Genomic DNA, 22,165 nt, shown 5'->3' with positions numbered 1-22,165 from the left:
GAGCGTGAGGTCTGATCCCTCCGGTGGGTGCTGGGGCTGGCTGCATCCTCCCTGAGGCCTCTGCCCCTACCCGCAGCCGCTCCCTCTCCCCCCCACCTCCCTGCATCAGGCGACAATGTCAGCGCAGTGTCCCTCGGTCCTGTGGTTTTCCCCGCTCCTACCTACACGTTTGTAAACAGCCTCTTTATCAAACACTCCTCAAATTACCCGGTTGGAGTGTGCCATCCACTTCCTGCCAGGATCCTGACTCGACACAGACTTTGTTCTCAGACAATAATGCAATTAAACTGGAAAGTGGTAACAAAAATTGATAATAAAGAAAAATACTGAAGCAAGCAAGCAGGAAACACTATTGGAGAGTAAATAACGTTACGAAGTAAGGCAGGGGTTTGTAACCTATGAGGTTAAAAGGAGATCATCAGGGACGATAAGAAATATTTAGATCTGAATGATAATGAAAACATCCTCTGTCCCAATTTGTGAGGCCCAGTAAGGCAGTGCTGGAGAGGGAATTTTGCAGTTTAAATATATCCACCAGAAAATTAAATAGTTCAAAAATAAATGAGCCTAAGCACTTAGCTCAAAGCGGAGCAGCATATCAGATTCCAAGAATCAGGAAGGAAAGAAATAATAGACAAGTGCAGGGATAAGGGAAATAGAGGGAAAGATGAGACGACGAACAAAACTAAAAGTTGGTCCTTTGGAAATATCTAAAAAACATTAAAACAGAGAAAAATGCAAATAAACAAAGTACGGAATAAAAAGGAGCAATAACTAGAGACGCGATTGATAAAGAAATGAATACACGCTGGTGATTTTGAAAGCTGGATGACATGGATTCCTAGAAACATGTAAAATTTGGCTCAAGAACTAGAGAACTCGACTAGATCAATAAATACGATGAAAATGGAAATGATGAAGCCCCCCCCCCTCCTTAGTTTTATTGTTTCTACCCAAAGTTTGGAAAAGCAATAATTTCTCTTTTACGCAGGTGGTTGCAGGAAATAGAAAAAGGGAAATTGTCCGGCGGGGCCGGGGGTGGGGGTGGGGGTGGTGGTGGGAGGGCTTGGGGGACAAGGGTGGGAGGGTGTGTCCTGTGCAGGGTGCATGTGTGTCTGCGTCCTTGTCGCCTTGGGGGCACATGCCCCAGGGATGCTGCACATGGAGGTGAAGCCCCCTCCCTCCTCGTCGTGTGAGGATTAGGCCAGTGACTAAATAAGGCCCCAGGGGCAGCGCCGGGCACCTGCTGGGCGCTGGGGGAGGCGGAGCCGCGGACGCGCAGAGGACAGGGGCTGGGCTGGAACCGGACCTGGGCGCCCCGCTTTCTCGGTGGCATGACGTCACCGCACCCACCGCAGTTCGGGTGGGTGAGCCGGCCGGGGGCTTCCTCGACGTCCCCCGGGGCGGACGGAGCTCCCTGGCAACGGAGATGCCAGTCGGCCCGGGGGCCCGGACAGCCTCTGCGGAGGCCGAGAAGGCGGGTTTGCCCGCGCGGGCCGGGGGCAGCGTGTCTCCGGGGACCAGGCTGCGGGCGGGCAGGACCCGGGGCCGCCGGGGGCGCGGGGGGGTCTCCGCCCAGGGCATGCCGGGAGCAGAGGCGGAGGCCGCGCGGGTTGCATCATCCCTGCGGGAGGAGCTGGGGATGCTCCGGTCCCTCTAGCGCTCGGACCCAGACTCTCCGCGCGCCGTTGAAAATTCACCTGTTACACCCAGATCGGGGGCCCCCGCCCCCCCGCCCCCCGCTGCGGGAGCCCGCGGGCTTTGTCCCCCGCGCCCGGGCGCTTGTGCCGCGGGCCTCCCGGGGCTTGTGTGCGGGGGGCGGGGGGCAGGTGGGGGGCCCCGCCAGAGGGGTCGGGGGAGGCCGGCGCGGGATCCCCGCGGGCGCGGGTGGGCGGGGGTCCGGGCCCCCCAGGGCGCGCGGGGCTGCGCGTGGACGGGCCCGCGTGCGCGCCGAGGTCAGCTCCCCGGCCCCGGCGCCCCGGCTCGCCGGCCGCGGCGTCGGCGGTGATGTCACGGCTCAGCCCCGGCCCCCCGCCCCCTCCCCGTCCCCGAGGCGGCCGCGCGCCCGTCCCTCTCCCCGCGCGACGAACCAGCTGGCGGCTGGGGCTCGGGCGCCGCTTGCAGCCAACCAGCGCGGCGGGAGGGGCGCGGGGCGGGCCGGGCCGGGGGCGCGCAGCCCGTCACGCGGTGCCGCCGTCACAGCGCCCAGCGAGCCCCGGAGCCGCCGCCGCCGCAGCTCCGCGCTCGGGGACCCGCGCCCCGGCCAGTGCCCATGCGGGGCCGCCGCCAGTGACGCCGGAGAGGTAAGGGCCGCCCGGGCCGCGCCGCGCCCGCGCCCGCCCCCGCGCCCGCACCGGCCCCCGCGCCCGCGCCCGCACCTGCAGCGGCTCCGCGGCGGCCCCGGTGCGGAGCTCCCGGCCGGAGCGCGTCCTTGTCGCCGCCGAGGTGCGGGCGCCGCGCGCGCGGCCCTTTCCCCCCTTTCCTCCCCGCTTCCTCCCCGCTTCCTCCCCGTTTCCTCCCTCGTTCCTCCCCCGTCCCCGAGGAGAACAATGGGGCAAATTCAGGGGTGTCCCCTGCGCCCCCGGCCCCGCGGGCCCCCGGGAAGGGCCGCGTCGCTGCGGCGCCGGCTCCCAGGGTCGCCGCCGGGGGCCTCTCCGGAGCCCCCTCCTCGGCTGCCGCGCCGCGGTCCTTCCCGGGGGCGGGGGGGCGGGCTAGGGCGCGGGGGGAGGGCGGTGCTGGGCCCGGGCGGCGCGGGCGGGGCGCGCGGGGGCTGCGGCGCGAGGCCGGCGGGGTGCGCACCGCGGGGACGGCCCTGCGGCGTCCCCCCGCGTCCCCGTGCGCGGGCTCAGGGCGGGCTGTCGGCGGCCGGGCCCGCGTCTACGCAGCCAGCGCCCGTAGCAGGTGCGGCCCGCGGCGGCGCGGAGACCCCGCCTCGCCCTGGAGGCTGCGGCTCGCGGGTCCCCCCGAGGGCGGCGGCGGGTCCGCGGGGCGGGGGCGGGGAGGGGCGGGGAGGGCGCGCGGGGAGGGCGCGGGGAGGGCGCGCGGGGAATGCCAAGTCATGGGGCCTGCCGGGCGCGGGCCCGAGGCGCGCCCGCGGCCGCACAGCCCGGACCTTCCCCGACGGGCGGCGCTGCAGGCTGGAGGCCGGGCCGGGGCTGCGCTGCGGGTGCGAGGCCGCCGCCCGAGGTCGCGCCCGAGGCCGCCGGGACGGCGCGCACAGCCCCGCGCGGCACCGCTCCAGCCGCCCGCCGGCGGGGTCCGCGGGCCGGGGTGCACCTGCGGCGGCCATCTTGCAGGTGTGGTTGGCCGCGCGGCCCCGCGGGACAGGTGCGCAGCAGGTGCGGCGGCCGCGGCCGGGCGAGGGATGCTCCGCGGGCGGGCGGGCGGGCGGGGCTGCGGCGGACGCGGAGGGGGGCGGGGCGGGCGGGTCCGCAGAGGGCGCCGCGGGGCGCAGCCCGGCCCGCCCCGCGCCAGGCCCCCTGCAGGCGGCGGCCCCCCAGCCCGAGCCTCGGCGGGTGCGGAGGGAGGGCCCGCTGGACGCCCGCACACCGCCCTGCGCGGGCAGCCCCGAGGGCAGAGCCACCCTCCCCCTGCCTGTCCCCCTCCGGGGCTCCCCGGGGCGGCCTCCGCGGACCCGGCCGCCGAGTCCCGTGAAGCAGAGCAAGGGAGGCCTCCGTGGGTCCCGTGGGGGTGAGATGGGAGGGGGACGGGGCTGGGGGACAGAGATGGGGGCGGCGTGGCTTTGGGGGGCCGGGGAGGCGGCCCAGCGTGCACAGGCCGGGCGGGAGAGCTGGGCGTGGCCGGGAGAGGGGGTGCTCGGAGGGTCCTGGCGCCCCGGTTGGGGGCTGGGGGCCCACCAGCTTCGGGATCCACGCCCTGGCCCTTGGGAATCAGGACGCCGCCCTTCTCGCCACAGACCCCATACCTCTAAGAGCGGGGGGCGCACGGAGCAGCCACCCCTCGGCGGAGGGGGCGGGCGGGGGCGCTCAGCGCCTGGCTGCCCCCCTGCCCAGTCCCGAGGGCTCCCAGAGGACTGGGCCCCACCCGCGGTCACCCCATCGGCCGAGCATCTCAGGGCTCAGATGCTCGCTTGGGGCTGGACCACACCCCGCCCCGCCCCGCCCCTGCAGCTTGGCTGGGGTGCCCAGCGCGGGTCTGCCCGTGAGCCGAGGGGCCCCCCACAGCAGGGCCGGGGCAGCGGGCAGGGCAAGGGGCGGGCGTGTAGGCGAGTGATCCGTCCCGCCTGGACCGTGAGGGGCCCGGCTCTGGGCGCCCCAGCCCCAGGCCTCGGACTCCGTGTGGGGCGCCCGAGGGGTGCAGGCCCTACTGAGCCCCAGCCTCCCCCGAAGCCCCCGGCCCCTCCGCAGCCCTTCCGGGGGCCTCTGTGGCCATGCCCACCCCCGGCCAGCTTCCCCCCTGCTTCCGGAACGTGAGCCCCTCAGGAGCCGGAGGCCTCCCTGGGGTGGATGGGGATTGACCTGCACCCGGGACTTAATCCCCTAATCCCGGCCTGCAGGCCCCGCCCACCCTCCCCCAGAAGCCAGAAGCCGAGGGGGGAAGCGCCCCGCTGCTAGGTCTTGGCCTCCCGGGGCAGGGGGGGACTAGCCAGGACACCCCAACCCCCTGCCAGGCCTCCCGCCTCCTACACGGTCACACGCGCACCCGTACACGCTTACACTCCCAGGCTCACACGCTCGTCTGCACATTCACACGTGTGCACTCACACCCACTCACACGCACACCCAGCCTCACCCTCTCACATGTACGCACTGTTCCACAAGCAGCCTCACACCCCCACACTCGTAGAATCTCCCCCCCACAGCCCTCCCCACATACCCTCGTGGCTTCACGTACTCACACACTCACGTACTGCCTCTCACACACACACACACACACACACACACACGCAGCCCTCACTCTCTGGAACATTCCGCCCAACCTCCACAGGCGGTCCCGGGACCCCCTCAGACGCCACCACCTTGAAGCCTGCTGCAAGCCCCCACTGTAGGTGGTGGGTCGGGGAAGGAAGTGAACATTACCGGGTGCAGACTTGGGAGGCCTCCTGGGGCGCCCGCAAGACCCCAGCCAGCAGGTGGTGCCCCGCATCTCAGCCCTGGAGGCGAAGGCTCCCTAGACCCCAGAGAGGGGTACCCTTCGTGCTTTCTGCCCACCTCTCTGGCACCACCCACCCCCACCCTGCTCCTTACCCCACCTCACTCCCCCACCCACCCCTCTACCCATCCTCAGCCACCCCCAACCTGCCCCCCACCCCACCTACCTGCACCCTACTACTCCCCAGCCTCTCTCCCCCACCCTACCCCTCTGCCCATCCTCAGCCACCCCCAACCTGCCCCCCACCCCACCTACCTGCACCCTACTACTCCCCAGCCTCTCTCCCCCACCCTACCCCTCTACCCATCCTCAGCCACCCCCAACCTGCCCCCCACCCCACCTACCTGCACCCTACTCCTCCCCAGCCTCTCTCCCCCACCCTACCCCTCTGCCCATCCTCAGCCACCCCCAACCTGCCCCCCACCCCACCTACCTGCACCCTACTACTCCCCAGCCTCTCTCCCCCACCCTACCTCTCTGCCCATCCTCAGCCACCCCCAACCTGCCCCCCACCCCACCTACCTACACCCTACTCCTCCCCAGCCTCTCTCCCCCACCCCACCCCTCTACCCATCCTCAGCCACCCCCAACTTGCCTCCCCTCTACTCCACCTACCTGCACCCTACTCCTCTCCAACCTCTCTCCCTCACCCCACCCCTCTACCTATCCTCATCCTGCCCCCCCCACGCCTCTACCCCCATCCCCACTCCTCACCTCGTCACCCCTCCAGCCCTGACCTACTCCCCCCCCACCTCGCAGCTGCTCCCTACCTTACTCCTCTACCCCACATCCCCCCACCCCCACTTCCTCACCCTCACTCTTCCATCTCCCCTACCCAATCCTCTACGCTCACTGCCCCACCCACCACCCCTACCTGCCCCCTCAGACCCCCACCCCGATCCTCATCCTCACCCACCCTAGTCAACACAGGGCCGCACACACCGTAGGTGCCCAGTAAATGCTATTTTCTTGTTGAGCCAGTTGCTGTGGTGCAAGTGGGCCGTTTCCCGTGGACCATTTCCCGCGGGGCGGAGAAGCAGCCACGCTGGCAGGATCAGGCTGTGTCTTCCTGTCTCCCGGTTAGGGCCCAGCGGTTCCGAGGCAGATGCCCCCTCGCTCTGGGCCTCCTACGCGGCTCCTGGAATGCAGCGCTAGGGAAGGGAAGGGGGCGGCCCAGCTGCTCCTGCGACCCCCCTCCCTTGGGTCCGCCCTCAGAGTGGGGCTGGTGGTTCCCAGAAGTGCCTTCAGGGGTGTCAGGAGTCCCGTCCCCGCTCTCCTGTCTCGGCCCTGCAAGTAGAGCTCAGTTTCCTTCCCCAGCTGCCATCAGCTCAGCCAGGATGGTGAAGGGCAGGGCAGGGCATCGGTGCCCGAGGCCTGTGGGTCATGGGGACCCGGCTTCTGGGGGCCGTTGTGGGGCTGGGGCAGCGGGGGGACTCAGCTGCTCTGTGTCATCTGGTCCCCGTTCTTCACCTGCCTCTGAGGCCGGGGCCACAGCATGGCCGTGGGTCCCCGGTGCCCGGCAGGTGCGGGGTGAGCAGGGGTGCGGTCGCCGGGTCCAGACGGGAGGAGGACACTCAGGCAGGACGTTCCTCAGTAGCCTTCCATTTCCCCGGCTCTCAACCATACTCTCTTTTCTGCCGAGTCCCGTCCTTCCTGGTGACTCGTCGAGCCCACCTCCCTCCCGCCTGCCCGCCGCTCCCCCATCTCCTGCCTGGGGACTCTGTGTGTTGAACCCCGGAGCTGCTCCTTCCTTGGCTCCTGTCTTGTGTGACTTCCTGAGAAGGGTGACGAGCCCTTGCTGTGGTTGTGTCTGCTCTGTCCTTGTGCCGGCTGCGGGGTGTCCCTGCAGCTCCCCGTCCCCATGAACACTCCCCTCTGAGCACGAGGCACCAGCATCACGACCTGCTGCGTCCACCTGCTTATGAGCGACGTCCCCCCCTTTTGCTTTTCTGTTTCCTTCCCAGACTTGCTGCATTGGTCGTCTTGCCTTGTTCTTGTTTCTTTCTCTCCTGTGTTGTGTCCTATTTTCCGGGCGACTTGGGGCTTCATTTTCGAGTTCCTTTTGGGATCGTGTATTTCAGCACTTGTGTTTCCACGTCTAAGAGCTCCTTCTTCCTCGTCTCTAACGGTTCCCATTTCACAGCATCCTGTTCTTGTTTCAGGGATGTATTGCCTTCTTGAAACATTCTGAGTCTACTCGTGGACGGTTTTTTGCTTGTTCGCTTGTTTTTGCTTCCTCCTGGTTTAGTCTGGTCTTGAGTGTCGAAGCAGCTTTATCCTCCTCTGGTGTGTGCGGAAGGCCTTGGGGCCTGTTCACGTTGGGGAGGCCCACGGGGCAGTAGAGGCGCTGCTGCCGGATTCCGACCGGAGCCCGGGGTGGGGGGTGCGGGCGTCCATCGGCAGGCAGGCCTGGCTTCCGGTCTGGGAGCTGGGCGCGCGAGGCCCCGTCCCCCTCGGCAGCATGCGGGGTGCCAGCGCCCGTACCGAAGCACTCACTCCTGCCAGGCTGTGGAGAGGAAGCTTCCGCTGCTCGCCTGGGGGTGTTGGCAGCCACCGCTCTGTGGGCTGGCACGGGGTGCAGGCCCCACTGCTCCTCGCGGCCGTTCTGCGGACAGACTGACCCCGCGACCTCCCCAGCCTCGCGTCCTGCCGCTGCGCCCCGCTGGCTCCGCGAGCCCCCGAGTCCGGACGCCCCGAGCTTCCTGCGGTTGTGGGGGCCCCCTCTGGCGTCCGCTGCCCCTGCCCTCCAGGAAGGTCACTCGGGCCTGAGGCCCTGGGGACGCCTTGGCCCCGCCCTGCACACTGAGGTGACTCCCGGCGCACTGTGGACCCTGGCAGCACCTGGCCGTCCCCCCGCCATCCCCCCGCCGTCCCCCCGCCCACGGGCCTCCCGCCTTCTGAGGGGCCCCGGCGCGGCCGGCTCGGACTCTGATCCCGTGAGCCTGACACTAGGAAAGACGGGCTGGGTTTCCTCAGACTTCGGGGAAGGCCGCCGTCCGGGGCCGCGGCGCCCGTGGGGCAGGGCTGGCCCTGGGGCTGGGCTCGGCCCGTCGCAGGCCGCCCTCCCCACCGTCTGTCCACGGGCTCGTCCTCGTGCTCCCCGCCCACGCTCCGGGCTCCGCGACATGGGAGCTACGCCAGGCGCCCGCGGTCCCTGAGGGCTGGGCCCACCCGTGTCTGCGCTGCCCGGCCCTCGCGGGGCCGCAGCCCGTCTTCCCCGAGTGGCCGGGCCCGGCCCGTGGCTCCGTGGTCCTTGCCACCGGTCACGTCCTCGCCGCGCACGGCCCTGGCGCCCGGCCCCTCACCCTCTGCCCCTGTGGGGGACGCGGCCCGGGGACGGTGCCCACGGAGGGTCGGCAGGACAGGCCTCCGGCTCAGGGCCTCCCGGGCAGCTCCGCAGGCGCTCCTCGGGCCCGGCGGCCTCCCTGCCTCTGTCCTCCTCCTCGCCTGGCCTCGAGGCTGGCCATCGGGCCTCGCCAGGCCCTGCCCGGCGGTGGCAGCCTCGGCGGCACCTGCGGCCTGAGACTCCGCCCCCGAAGGACCACGTCTCACTTTCCCGTGTCCCCAAACTTCTCCCCCAGCTCTGTGGAGGGGGGCTGGCCCTCCTGCCGCTCTCCAGCACGCGGCGTGGCCGAGCAGCGAGCCCCAGCCAGTGACCCCTGCGCCCCCTGCCACAGGCAGGCCTGGCTCCCTCCCCTGCCAGGTCAATCATCACTCTGATGCTTGCTCTCCTTCGTGGCAAGACTTCTTTTTTTTTTTTTTTTTTTTTTTTTAGAAACTTTATTGATTTTTTTTTTAATTTATGATAGTCACACAGAGAGAGAGAGAGAGGCAGAGACATAGGCAGAGGGAGAAGCAGGCTCCATGCACCTGGAGCCTGATGTGGGATTCGATCCCGGGTCTCCAGGATCGCGCCCTGGACCAAAGGCAGGCGCTAAACCGCTGCGCCACCCAGGGATCCCATGTGGCAAGACTTCTTGAAATAAGTCAAATCTTTGAAAAATGCTATCATGTGACAGGACCCTCGGAAAAGCATCCAGAGTATAAAAGGCCTCCCCAAGTGGCCTTGTTTCAGAGATAAAGTGTTTTCCAACATGCACCCGGGACGTTGGCGCTTAGGGCGACTGCTCCCCTAACCCTCACGGGGGGAGGAGGGGCTGTGTCGTGACCCCACCTCGCAGGCTTGGTGGGGGCCCACGTCGGGGCCGCGGACCGCCAGCGCCTCAGAGCCCTGAGCTGACCCAGAGGCGCCCGCCACCCGGACTCCGGCGTCCAGCGTGCTCAGGATGCCATCCCTGACCCCGAGGCTCCGGGCAGCTCCCTCGTGAGCGTGAGGCCCTGTGTGGGCCGCAGCCCCCGCATGCATCCGCCTGCTTCTTGCTGGACGGTCCAAGTGACCTTTGCTGTCGTCAGATTCCCAGGGGCTGTGGCTCTGCCTTGCTCGCTGCCACTTCAGGACAGCCACCGTGTGACTAGGCCACCGTTGTCCCTCTCCGGACAGCGGACAGTCGGCTCTCCATCTCCTCCCACCTCCCTGCCTTTTCTCTTTTCTGCGGCAGGTACTGCAGTGTCTGGGGACGTTTCTCCTGTGATCCCGGGTGGGTCTAGTTGAACCCCTGGTGGTCTCAGAGTCTGCAGCTTTTCTGGGCAGCTCCGGATTGTTTCCACGGCGCCCGTGCTAGTGAGCTGCTCCCAAGTGGACCGTGCTGTTCCCGCTGCTTTATCCTTACGACATTCCCTGTTGCCACATGTTTTCATGTTGTGACCTGATGAAAATGTTTCTTTTTTTTAAAAGATTTTATTTATTCACGAGAGACACAGAGAGAGGCAGAGACACAGGTAGAGGGAGAAGCAGCTCCCTGCGGGGAGCCCGATGCAGGACTCGATCCCAGGACCCCCGGGGTCATGCCCTGAGCCACCCGGGTGTTCCTGGATATGGTTTTTTTTTTTTTTTTTTTTTTAAGGATTTTATCTATTTATTAGAGAGAGAGACAGAGAGAGAGAGAATGAGCCCTTGCACACAAGCAGGGGAGAGGCAGAGGGAGAGAGACAAGCAGCATCCCTGCTGAGCGCAGAGCCTGACCTGTGGCCTGATCCCATGACCCTGAGATGACCTGAGCCAAAGTCAGACTCCTAACTGATTGAGCCACCCAGGCGCCCCTAATGGACATGGTTTTGAGCCGCACTTTCTTGATTACCATTGTGGTTGACTGTCTTGTCGTATAAATTGCCTGTTTATACTTTTTTTTGCCATTTTTTTGCATTCTTTTTGTTTATGTGTGTTCTTCACGTGTCCTGTGCGGGAACCTTTGTCAGCAGATGTGCTGCAAAGCTCTCCAGGTGGGTGAGCTTCTCTTCACCCACTAGCGGTGCCTTGATGTCTGGCCTTCCCTTTTGGTGCCTTCTGGGGCCTGAATCCTCGAAGGAGAACATGGAGGTACCACTTTTCTTCATTTTCTTCCAAACCTGAGGTTCACGTTTGGGTCTTGAGTCTGCACGGCATTTGGTTTGGTGCAGAAAGGAATCTAATTTTGTATTTTTCCACGTGGCTAGCCAGTTGTCTTTGTCTGGTCTGCTGTAGCAGAATAGCACGGACTGGGGGCTTGTAAACAACAGACACTGGTTTCTCACAGTTCTGAGGCTGGGAGTCCAGGATCGGGGTGCCGGCAGGGCCAGGTTCTGGTGAGAGCCCACTTCTAGGTTGCAGGTGGCCCACTCCTCATCGTAGAGAGGAAGCAAGGTCTCTTGGGATCTTTGTAAGGGCACGAATGCGATTCATGAGATCATCTAAGCCTAACCATGTCCCACTGCCCCCCCTTCCTAATCCCAGCCCTTTGGGGGGTTGGGTTAGGAATGTGGGGACCAGACATTCAGTCCCTAACCAGTTTTCTCAGCAGCACAACTTCAGTGTTCCTTCTCCTTCCCACTGACCTGCAAAGCCCCCCTTGTCTTCTCTCAGAAGGGCTGTGTTTGTGCAAGTCTGTTTCTGGGTCCCTCCTGTTACACTGGTGGTGACTTACCTTGTCCCGGGCACCCCATCTTAATTACAGAACTTTACATTGTCTTTTATTTTTTAATTTTTTTTACATTAAGTCTTTTAAAAAATTTTTATTTAAATGCAAAGAATTAACATATGACAATGCATTATTGGTTTCAGAGGCAGAGGTCAGTGATCCATTGGTCTTATATCACACCCAGTGCTCATCCCATCACGTGTGCTCCTAATGCCCAGTGACCCAGTCCCCCCACCCACCCAGTGACCCTGTCCCCCCCACTTCCCCTCCAGTGACCCTGTCCCCCCCCACCCGGTGACCCTGTACCCCCCCACCTCCCCTCCAGTGATCCTCAGTTCATTTCCTATGATTAAGGGTCTCTTAGGGTTTGTCTCCCTCTCTGATTTCGTCGTGTTTTATTTTTTCCTCTCTCTCCCTATGATCCTCTGTTTTGTTTCTTAAATTCCACAAATGAGTGAGATCATATGATAATTATCTTGATTCCAGGAGGACATGTTGTCTTCTACCCTCCTGTGCTTCTTTAAGTGGGTCACTGGTATTCATAGCATCTCTTCCAAAAAAATTTTTAGCAGCCATTTGTCCACTTTCACAAAAAATCTGGTTGAGATTTCACTTCAAATTACATTGAATTTTTGACTCATATGAGTGAAAATAAACATTTTTAAGATGTTGAAATTTTTCCATGAATAGGTTACAGTTCATTTATTTAGGTTTTCTATAATATTTTTGTGAAGGCTAAAAATTTCCTAATAAAAGTTATATGCATCTTCATCTTTTGTGACATTTATTACTGTAAAGATTACTACATACTTTGGATTATTTTTTATTTTTATTTATTTATTTAAAGAATTTTATTCATTTGGGGGAGAGAGAGGGAGTGCACATGAGTGGTGGAGGAGAGGCAGGGGGAGAGAGAGAAGCAGACTCCTCGCTGAGCAGTGAGCCTAGTCGGGGCTGAAGGCAGATGCTTAACCATCTGAGCCACCCAGGCACCTCTTTGGATTATTATTTTTTTTAAAAATATACTGTAAAAAATATATATTTTAACTATTTATCTCTAGTGCATTCCAACTTTGTGGTACCTTCCCACTAATTCAAATAATTTGTCTGTGGATGCTCTTGATTTCTGTGTAGATAAGCAAATAGTCTGCAAATGATGACATTTTGGGTTTCTTCATTTCCAATCCATATTTTGTCATAGTTGTTTCTTTTTCCTGCCTTATCACTCTGGCTAGCACCACCACTCCAATGTGAAGTGGTGACAGGCAACCTAAACCTGTTTCTGAATTTAAAGGAAATGTTCCTAATATTTTACGGTCAAAAGTGTGATATTTGGGTAGGTTTTTAGTAGGCAGCTATTATGAGATTAAAGAAGATTTCTTATATTTCTCATATTACTAGGAGTTTTATCATAAACACATTTTGAAAATTATTAAATGCTTTTTTAGCACCTCTCGAGGACCTCGGTGGCTTTTTCTCTTTAATCTGGTATGTGGTGAATTCTATTAATATATGTCCTTATATTAAACAATATATATATACTATCATATCAGTATTCTTGGAATAAGCCTAGTGCATTATCCTTTTTATTTGCTCCTGGGCCTTCCTGCTAATGTTTTGAACTTTTATATCTATATTCATCAGTGAGATCAGTCTCTGATCCTCATTTCTCAATTTTTTTTGTCTAATTTGATGCCACGGTCATAACCTTTTCTCCTGTCTCCCTCTTTTTCTTGTTCTCTTAAAAAGAGTTTTTATACGATTGGAATTATCGAGGTTTTTTTTTAATGTATGTTAGGGCTCACTTGTAAAAAGTGTCTGAGTCTGCTGATTGTTTTTGGTAAGTAGATTTTATACTATTGAATCAACTTATTTAATTGTAAGAAAATTCAGGTTCTCACTGACTAATTTTTCTCCTGGTTATAGGTCATCTTTTCCTGCTTCTTCGCATGCGTAGTAATTTTTTAAAAAAAGGTTATTTATTTATTTGGGAGAGGGAGAGAGAGAGAGAATGCAAGGAGAGGCAAGGAAAAGGGAGAGGGAGAAGCAGGCTCCCTGCTGAACACAGAGCCCGATGCGGGGCTCGATCCCAGGACCCTGAGATCATGACCTGAGCCGAAGGCAGATGCTCAACCAACTGAGCCACTCAGATGCCCCAGTTTTATTGTTGCTGTTGTGTTCTAGACATTTCTACATTGTGGAGTGTCTGAATTATACTTCCATCCTAGAAAGCATGTTGGGCTTTGTTTTGTCAGGTAGTAAATTACTTGAGATAACTCGAGCCTTGGAGACCTGATTTTAAGCTTTCCTAGAGTTACTCTAGAGTAGATGTCACAGGGATAGTTAAGCCCATTACCCAACTATAATTTCTTTGGGGTATCTACTGGATGTCTGGAGCAGAGGGGTCAAGGGGACTATTATGACTGATTAATGTGCAGATAACCTTCTTATTTTATGTGAGCTTTGGGAATCCCTGTGTTTTCTTTGCCTGGACTAGATGGGGATGTACTAGTCCTCTACAAAGACTCAAGGGAATCCCTATCTTGACCTCTGCTACCTGATGGCTCTTTCCAGAACTCTGACTCACAATTTCCGTCTGTCTCAAACTATCCTAACCCTGGCCTCTATCTCCCCAACTCATCAAAGCTGCTGAGCTGTTGGGGTCCTACCTCCCCAAACCTGAGGTCTAGAAATGGCCTCTGGGCAGATTTGGAGTGACCGTTGGGTTCCCCTTGTATGTTCCCTTCTCTCAGTGATCACAGTCCTGCACTGCCTACTGTACAATGTCTAAAAACAGGTATTTTCATACATTTTGTCTGGTTTACAGTTGTTTACGGGATGGTCCTTGTAACTCCCATTGTTGCTGACTGTGAGAGTGCTGTAAATTTTGCTAGTAGTATTTTCATTATCATTCCCTACTAGGTTATTTATACCTCCATCACGATTTCTTTTTTTGTGTATTAATTACTTAGAAGTTTATTTTTAAATTTTTTTCTTGGCTATAATATCTGTTTCTTTCCCCAGTTTAGGGAAGTTCTCAGCTATGGTTTGTTCAGATATTTTTAGATTTTCTAAACATAGGTTTTTAAATGGTCTTCTCTCGATTTTTGATTGTCTTCAGATTACAAGATGCATTTGGTACAGTCTTTGACATTTAGTCAAAGGAGTTGCTTTGTGACCTCCTACATGGTAAAATGTTGTAAATGTTCCATGTGCGTTGGAAAAGAATGTGTTTCTCTAATTTGCAAGAAAAAGAGAGCACATGTGTTCATTAGTTCATGATTATCATGTTCAGACTGTCTACATCCTTGTTAATTATGTCTGCTTGGTCTGTCAATTAGGGAGCAATGCGTTAAAATTCTTGCTATGACGAATTAGTGAATTCTTTCGTGTTGTGTGACTTTTAATCTTGGCTTTATGTTTTCATCATGTTGTCTCTCTGGGACCATTCTGAGTAATTTTTTCTGATATGTTTTCCAGTTCATTAATTCTCTGCTCAGCTTCATTTAGTTTGCTGATTATCATGTCTGCTAAGTTTTGAAGTTTGAAAGGTTATATTTTTATTTCTATAAGCTCTGCATGATCCCTTTCCTGTTTATTTCTCTCAACATTTTAGGCAGACATATCTTGTGATCTGTATCTGACAGTTTCAGTATCTGAAAACCTTGATAGTCCAGGATGAGGGTCTAATTCTGGTTCTCTTTTCCTTTTTCTTAACTCTTGCTCATAGTGAATTGCTTCTCTGGTGTTTGGTTAATATTTAATTGTGAGCTCACATTTGACTGGTCTTCATCTGTGGGGACCTGAGAAGAGGAAGCTTTTTCTAGGATTTGTATTTGCGTTTGTGATGTGCTATAGTTGCGAACAGCCGAGACCTACTCCGAGCGGACTTCTCAAACTTGGGTTTCACTGATCACGTAGGTCTTGCAAATTTGAAACGCACGCTTGCATGAAGACAGGTCTGTGGCCTCAAATTCTCAGAAATACTGGCTTTTTCAGCACATGGAGCTGAGAGTCATTCAGAGTAACTTCCCTGTGTTCCTTTAATGACAGACGGCCTTTCCCCAGCCTTCCACGTCACTGGGGTTGTAGCTTTAGAGGATCCAACTCTTCATGGTGATTTGGTTCCAGCTCCAGCTTTGTGTGTGTTTGGGGCCATGCCTCCCATCTCTATTCAGCGGCTGAAATCCAGGTCCTCCCATTTCTAGTGTCAGCGTGTGCCTGCAGCTTTCTCCCTGGTGGGCTTGCCTCTTTGATTCAGCTCTTCCTGCTGCCTTTTCTCCCCTTCCTCAGACATTCTCTTATGTTTGTTATATATCCTAAGTTTCTAGGTCATTCCTAATGGGAGGGAGTCTTGTCCGCCATGTTGTCAGCAGTGGAGGTTTCTCGTTCACCTGTTGGCTTGAGAAATGCTAATTTTTAAAAAAATTTTATTTATTTATTAGAGACAGAGACAGAGAGAGAGAGAGAGAGAAAGAGAGAGAGAGAGAGGCAGAGACACAGGCAGAGGGAAAAGCAGGCTCCATACAGGGAGCCCGACATGGGACTCGATCCCGGGTCTCCAGGATCAGGCCCTGGGCTGAAGGCACACTAAACTGCTGAGCCACTCAGGCTGCCCAAGAGAAATACTAATTTTAATGAGCTAGCCATTTTTGTATTCTTGTGCTGGTGTTTGTCAACCAAAATGAGGTCTTTTTACTTGTTTACTTATTTACCTGAACCATTTGGCAATTTTTTTTCAAGATTCTTTATTTGTTTGAGAGAGAGTTTGAGCAGGGGGCAGAGGGAGAGGGATAAGCAGGCTCCCCGCTGAGCAGGGAGCCCAACATGGGGCTTGATCTCAGGACCCCAGGATCGTGACCTGAGCCGAAGGCAGATGCTTCACCAACTGAGCCACCCAGGCCCCCCACCGTTTGGTAATTTTTAAAAAATCTTTAAATATGAACACAGTTTAGAAGAGTCAGATCGATCTGCAGAACTTATTTAGGAAATCAGCAGGCTTTCCTCTCCATCCTCAATCTCTTGCAGCTCTCTTAGTGGTGGTGCTTGTTGATGCTATTCAGCTCTATCTTGCTAAATAATGGGCTTCTCCTGCTATTTTTTGGCCTGTTTTACAAGTTGCATAAGTAGCATTATGAAGAGTATGCCCCTCTGTCCTCGGGTCATCTTTTCCCACGTCGTTTGTGAGGTTCATCCATCTCTCTTCTCTCCCTCCCGAAATGCCACTAAAATAACAGTAAAGGTAAAGGCGAGAAAGACCCAAAGGCTCCTGGAAGGGAAGAGGAACAGAGAAGGCACCGCGACCCGTTCGGGCAAGTGAAGAGCTGACCCCTCAGCAGCGGAGCCCGGGAGCTGAGGGGCCGAGGCCGAGGCGGCTAGGAGGCGACCTGCGGTGTCCCCGGGCTTGGGACTGGGTCCCCGGAGGGGGCGGGATTCTCCAGGCCGGGCCGGGTCCGCAGGCGCAGCACCTAGCACCCCGGCTTGGCCGTCAGCTGCGAAGGCCTCCGCGCCCAGTGCTCATGGGGACCCACCTGTCGCCCTGCCTGACCCGCCCAGGTGCGCTCGTCCAGCGCCTCCCTGAGTGCTCCCCGGGCCTCGCCCTGAGGGTCCCCCCTGAGCCCCCCCAGGGACGCGGGGGCCAGCATCTACCTGGGAGCTGCGTGCAGGCTGCCAGGCCCAGGCTTGCGAGTCCAACTTGAGCTGCATCCCGCAGTTCTAATGTGTTCTGTCTCCATCATCGTTCAGGTCAGAATCTTTCCTAATATCCAATGAGGTTTTTTTTTCTTTGTCCCATGGGTTATTTAGAATCATAGTTGCTTAATGTCCAAGCAATTGGGGGATTTTGTAGCTTTTTTTTTGTTTTGTTTTTTTGGTTTTGATGTATAGCCCGATTGTACTGTGGCCGGAGAACATACACCTTATGATCTCAATTTTAAATCGAAATCTGTTAGAGTTTGATTTAGGACTAGCCTATGGCTAGTTTTAGTACATGTTTTAGGCGCACTTTATTTACTTATTTGTTTGCTTGTTTGGCTCCACTTCCCGCATGGATCCCAACATGGAGCTTGAACTCAAGACCTGGAGATCAAGACTCGAGCTGAGATCAGGAGTCAGACGCTTAACGGCCTGAGCCACCCAGGCGCCCCTTGATGTGCACTTGAAGAGAATGCGTGTGGCATGTATTTTTCCTTCTCAGGAGCTGGTAGAAGAAGCAAGCCAAAAATTTTTATCCTCTATTTTCAACCTTTCTGTCTTTTTATTTAAAGGTGTTTCTTGAGGGCACCCAGGTGGCTCAGTCGGTTGAGCATCCGACTCTGGATTTCAGCTCAGGTCATGATCTCAGGGTCATGAGATCAAGCTCCAGGTGCAGCTCCGTGGCCCGCGGGGAGCGTGCTTCAGATTCTCTCTCCCTCTGCCCCTCTCCTCTGCTCGCACTCTCTCTCTAAAATAAATACATAACATCTTTAAAAAAAGATACCTCTTGGCAACAGAATAGAATTCTTTAAAAATCTGTTTCCACAGTTATAATGTTTTACCAGGAGTGTTTCATGCATACTGATTGGGCTTTTATCTGCAGTTTTAAGTCTTCGTCTTCCATTTGATGTAGCTTTTCTTGTAGTTCTGTTCTTCCTCCTTTGTTTCCTTCTATTAAATGAATAAAAGAGTCATGTTTTTCTCCTGTTTCTCTTGCTACTAACTTATTACACATTCTTTTTCTGCTCTTTTAATGACCTTAGCAGTTGAAACATGTATCCTCGAAAGTCTGATATAAAGTGCTCCTTTCCCCTGGTAACGCTGAGACCTGACCTTGTCTTGCGGCTTCCATCGTTGCTGCCCAGGGGTCAGCTGTCAGTCTCATTTTTGTTCCTTTAAAGGTTATTATGCGTCCCTTTTTTTCTGGCTGCTTTTAGGACCCTTCATCTTCGGTGTGCGGCAGTCTTACTATAAGGTGCCTTCATGTAGTTTTCTTCATGTTTATCCTACTTTGGTGTTTGCAGAGCTTCTTGGATCTATGGGTTGAGGTGCTTCAGCAATTTTAGACAATTAAAAGTCATTATCTTCTCTTCTGTTCTGTTTCTTCTCCTTTTAGATTCCAGTTATACGCATGTGAGACCATTTCAGTGTGTCCTAGGTTACTCTGACTCTACATCCTGTATTTTCTATTCATTTTTTCTCTGTTCTGTAATTTCTCCAGCTCATGAACCCTGCTTTCAGCTGTGTCTAATCTCTTTCATTCTTAATGTCCGTTATTGTGTTTTCCATTCTAGTATTACCGTCAGAAAATCTTTTTTTTTTTTTTTACAGTTTTAAATCTTCTTGCAGAATCCTCCATTTTTCCATTTATTTTCTCTCTTTATTTTCCATTTCTTTTCTCTTTATCTTGAATATATGTCATGGTTATTTGAAAGTCCTTGTTTGATAACTCCTAGATCTGGATCACATGTAAATATATTTCTTTTCATGGTTTTTTATCTACCCCCCCCAACTTGTTGTGAAACCTATAGTCCTTTCTTTTTATATGCTCTGTGACTTTGATTTAATGTCATATCTTACCTATTGAGACACATTTGAGTGGCTCAGTCAGTGATGTGCCTGCCTTCGGCTCAGGTCATGATCCCCAGTGTCATCGGATTGAGCCCCGCATCGGGCTCCCTGCTTAATAGGAGGTCTGCTTCTCCCTCTCTATTCTCCTGCTCCCCCTGCTTGTGCTCTCTTTCTCTCAAGTAAATAAATCTTAAAAAAAAAAAAAAAAAGAAAAAAAGAAAGAAAGAAAAGAAACACAGTAGAGGCTCTGGATGGTCCGCCGTTTTCTTTCCAAGCAGATAGAGTGGAGGTCATCCCTAATTCAGGCAGAAACTAAGCTGAGTCAGGGAAGCATTGCGGTTTTGATAGGATTTATCCTCCCAGTGGTTCTGCCCTGGTTTTAGACTCTGTGCCTCCCGGGGCGTTTTTGTTTTTGTTTTTGTTTTTGTTTTTTTCCCTCCCAGGGCTTTCAAGCCCGTAGGCCCTGGTACGATTACTGGAGCCCTTCCTCCCAGTGGATCCTGAATGCTGACCCTTGTCTCCCCAGCACCCGAGCGAGAATGCAGAAGGCTCCTCTGATTTGCAGAGGCTTTCTGCTTGGGTCTGTAAGCTCCTGCCCCTCAGCCTTCTGGGTTTAGCACATATCTGAAGGGGAGAACTGGCCGAGGGAAGCTCCCTACTTCCTTCTCCTGGGCTTTTGGCCTGTCAAGTTTGCTTTTCCTGACCAAGAGCTCAGTGGGTTTCTCCATCCCTCAGCAACAGCTCCCTGCCTGGGAAGATTCCAGATTCCCAGCCTCTTTGCCCCATGCCCAGAATGCAAATGCCTTTGGGGAGAAAGTGCTGTGGAGTGTTGGAATGTTGTCTCCTGTCCGGGCAGCCCCCCATCTCTGGAATCTTGGCCTGCTGCTCCGCGTGGCTTCAGTAGCTCTTTGATTGTAAGATTTTACCCAGCTTCTCTAGCTGGGCCTGGTGGGAGGGACCTTGCTTGATGCCAGCCATTCTACTGGCCTGTCCTTTGCCTTCCAGGCTTCGTGCCAACGCCTGGTCTCTACCCCGGAGCCACAGCATCATCTCCATGTGTAAGACTTTCAAAGGTGAAATCCTCGCTCTATTTTTTAACACGAGAGAATCCGTGGTTCCAATACCAATCTCACCGAGTTACCTGAAATGCTGCCTGCCATCCATTGGGTGTGTGTGTGTGTGTGTGTGCACATGTCTATCCGTGGTCACGCTTTGACTTTTCTGCTGATCTCTCTATTCGTGTGTCATTAGTGGACTTTGGAAGTCATTAGAGCAAGTCTGATAGCTGGTAGGGTACGTTCTTTGCTTTTATTTTTCACAGCTCTCTTTGGAACTTTTGCAAAATTCCACTGAAGAGCCTGTTGGAATATTTTGCTTATTGGAATCGCACTGAATTAACATGGCTAAATTTGGGGAGAACTAAAAATTGTGCAATATTGAATCGAACATCTGCTTTCATAAATATTTTCTTTATTCCTAATTATTTTCTATTTCAGTACTGAGCATCGCTTACTCAACAGATAGAGCCTCTTTTTTTTTTTTTTAAGGCACAAGGCATGCTGCTAAATGCTCGAAATCACATTCCAGTTGACATCCTCACCAGGACTTCACAACCTTGCTCTTGCTCTTCCCACCCCAGCTGGGACATCTTAATAGTTTTCTCCATTTCCAGAGTGTGGAAATTTTCCAGCATAAGGAAACACAGATTCTCAGTGAGGCACATGCCTCCAGTCCCCTCCTGGGTGGTCATTTTTGGGTGTGAGAAGGGGAAACTGGGATCCCTGGGTGGCGCAGCGGTTTGGCGCCTGCCTTTGGCCCAGGGCGCGATCCTGGAGACCCGGGATCGAATCCCACGTCGGGCTCCTGGCGCATGGAGCCTGCTTCTCCCTCTGCCTGTGTCTCTGCCTCTCTCTCTCTCTCTGTGACTATCATAAATAAATAAAAATTAAAAAAAAAAAAAAAAGAGAGAAGGGGAAACTGTTGAAAAAACACCTGCGGTGTGTGGATATGGGTGCGTGCGGTGGCTGAGGGCTCGGGGGTGTCGCTGGGCGTGATGCCAGGCCCAGTTCTGCTCCCCGCCCGCCTGGGCTTTGGCTCATGCCCTGCACTTGTTGACTCCTGGTCGTCGCTGCTCTGGTGCTTCCTCTCCCCCTGCAGACTTTGGCCCGCAAGGAGGGTTCTGCTCCGTGTCCAGCCTTCCCTGGGGAATGTTGAGGAGTCAAACACCAGACCCTGGGCAGGGCTGGGAGTTTATAGCCCAAGACCTGCATTGATCCTGCTGCGGGGTGGGGGGGGCCCTCCCTCTGCAAAGAGAGACGGCTCCCAGGCCCCTCCTCAGGCCCCTTGTGCTCTTGATCCCGGGGTCCCCAGGAGCTCCCCTGGGTGGGCGGTTGGGACAGTGCTGGAAAGGGGTCTTTGGGCAGATTCTCCTGAGGGTGGCAGTACAAGTGGGAGAGTCTCAAGACCTGTCCCCCAAGCCTTTGCTGTCCTTGGATGCCTCTGGCGATGGGGGTTCACAGCCAAGTGGGCATCTGAGTTCATTTTACGCGGCAGTTGGTGGAAGCCCCGACTTTGTCTTCACATCAGGCTGAGTTCTGTTTTCTGGGGCTCCGGGCCATTCCTGCAACCGCAGCTCCCTGTCCTGAGCTTGCCCTCCCCGCGTTCTCAGGCCCCCGCCCCCCTGGGTAGCCAGCTGCAGCATCAGGCCGCCAGCCCCCTCAGTGGCCTGTGGGAAGGACCTTTCCAAGTCGCCGGAGCCGCACCGTAATTTTTTTTTTCAGTCAAAAATATTTTATTTATTTTTACATTTTTTTTTAATTTTTATTTATTTATGATAGTCACACAGAGAGAGAGAGAGAGGCAGAGACATAGGCAGAGGGAGAAGCAGGCTCCATGCACCGGGAGCCCAACGTGGGACTTAATCCCAGGTCTCCAGGATTGCGCTTGGGCCAAAGGCAGGCGCTAAACCGCTGCGCCACCCAGGGATCCCTATTTTTACATTTTTTAAATTTAAATTCAATTTGCCAACATACAGTATAACACCCGGTGCTCATCCCATCAAGCTGCACCGTAATTTTGCAGGGAGTTTGTGCTAGCTTTCCTCCGGGTCCCTGGACCTGGGGGGTGGAATCACTTTGGGGTCATCCGCCTCAACCCTGTCATTTCACAGATGGGTAAACCGAGGCCAAGGGTCCCACCACATGGCTGAGATGAAGGCAGGGCCTGGGCTGGGTCCTGCGTCCCCGGCCCGCACCTGCTTCTCTGTGACGCAGTTTGCTCCTCCTGGCGTGACTTCGATGTGGCCCCAGGACTGCCCGGCACCAGCTGCAGGACATCTGGGCCGGGTCGCAGCCTGGTCCCGTCGCTCACGGCTGCCCGCCCCGTCGGTGGGATCTGCTGAGCGAACCATTCCCTCTCCTGCCCACCCGGCCGCCGTGCGCTTGCTGGCTCCGGCCGCCCCCAGAGCCCGGGAGGACATTCTGGATCCCCTCGCC

At 55.8% G+C, this 22,165-nt stretch overlaps 1 protein-coding gene across 19 annotated transcripts in view; it reads left to right on the top strand.

Annotated features, from left to right (window-relative positions):
- The first annotated feature begins 2,189 nt into the window (after nucleotides 1-2,189).
- Nucleotides 2,190-22,165, top strand: part of KIF1A (kinesin family member 1A) — an 89,524-nt gene continuing 69,548 nt past the window's right edge. For all 19 annotated transcript variants that reach the window (XM_072797000.1, XM_072796999.1, XM_072796998.1 and 16 more), the window contains exon 1: nucleotides 2,190-2,303. The gene's annotated coding sequence lies outside the window, so the exon portion shown is untranslated. The remainder of the gene's footprint in view (nucleotides 2,304-22,165) is intronic.

This window comes from Canis lupus, chromosome 24 (assembly GCF_048164855.1).
Source record: "Canis lupus baileyi chromosome 24, mCanLup2.hap1, whole genome shotgun sequence".
Lineage (NCBI taxonomy): Eukaryota > Metazoa > Chordata > Mammalia > Carnivora > Canidae > Canis > Canis lupus.
The sequence above is the reverse complement of the archived record's forward strand: the minus strand, read 5'-3'. Positions and strand labels throughout refer to the sequence as shown.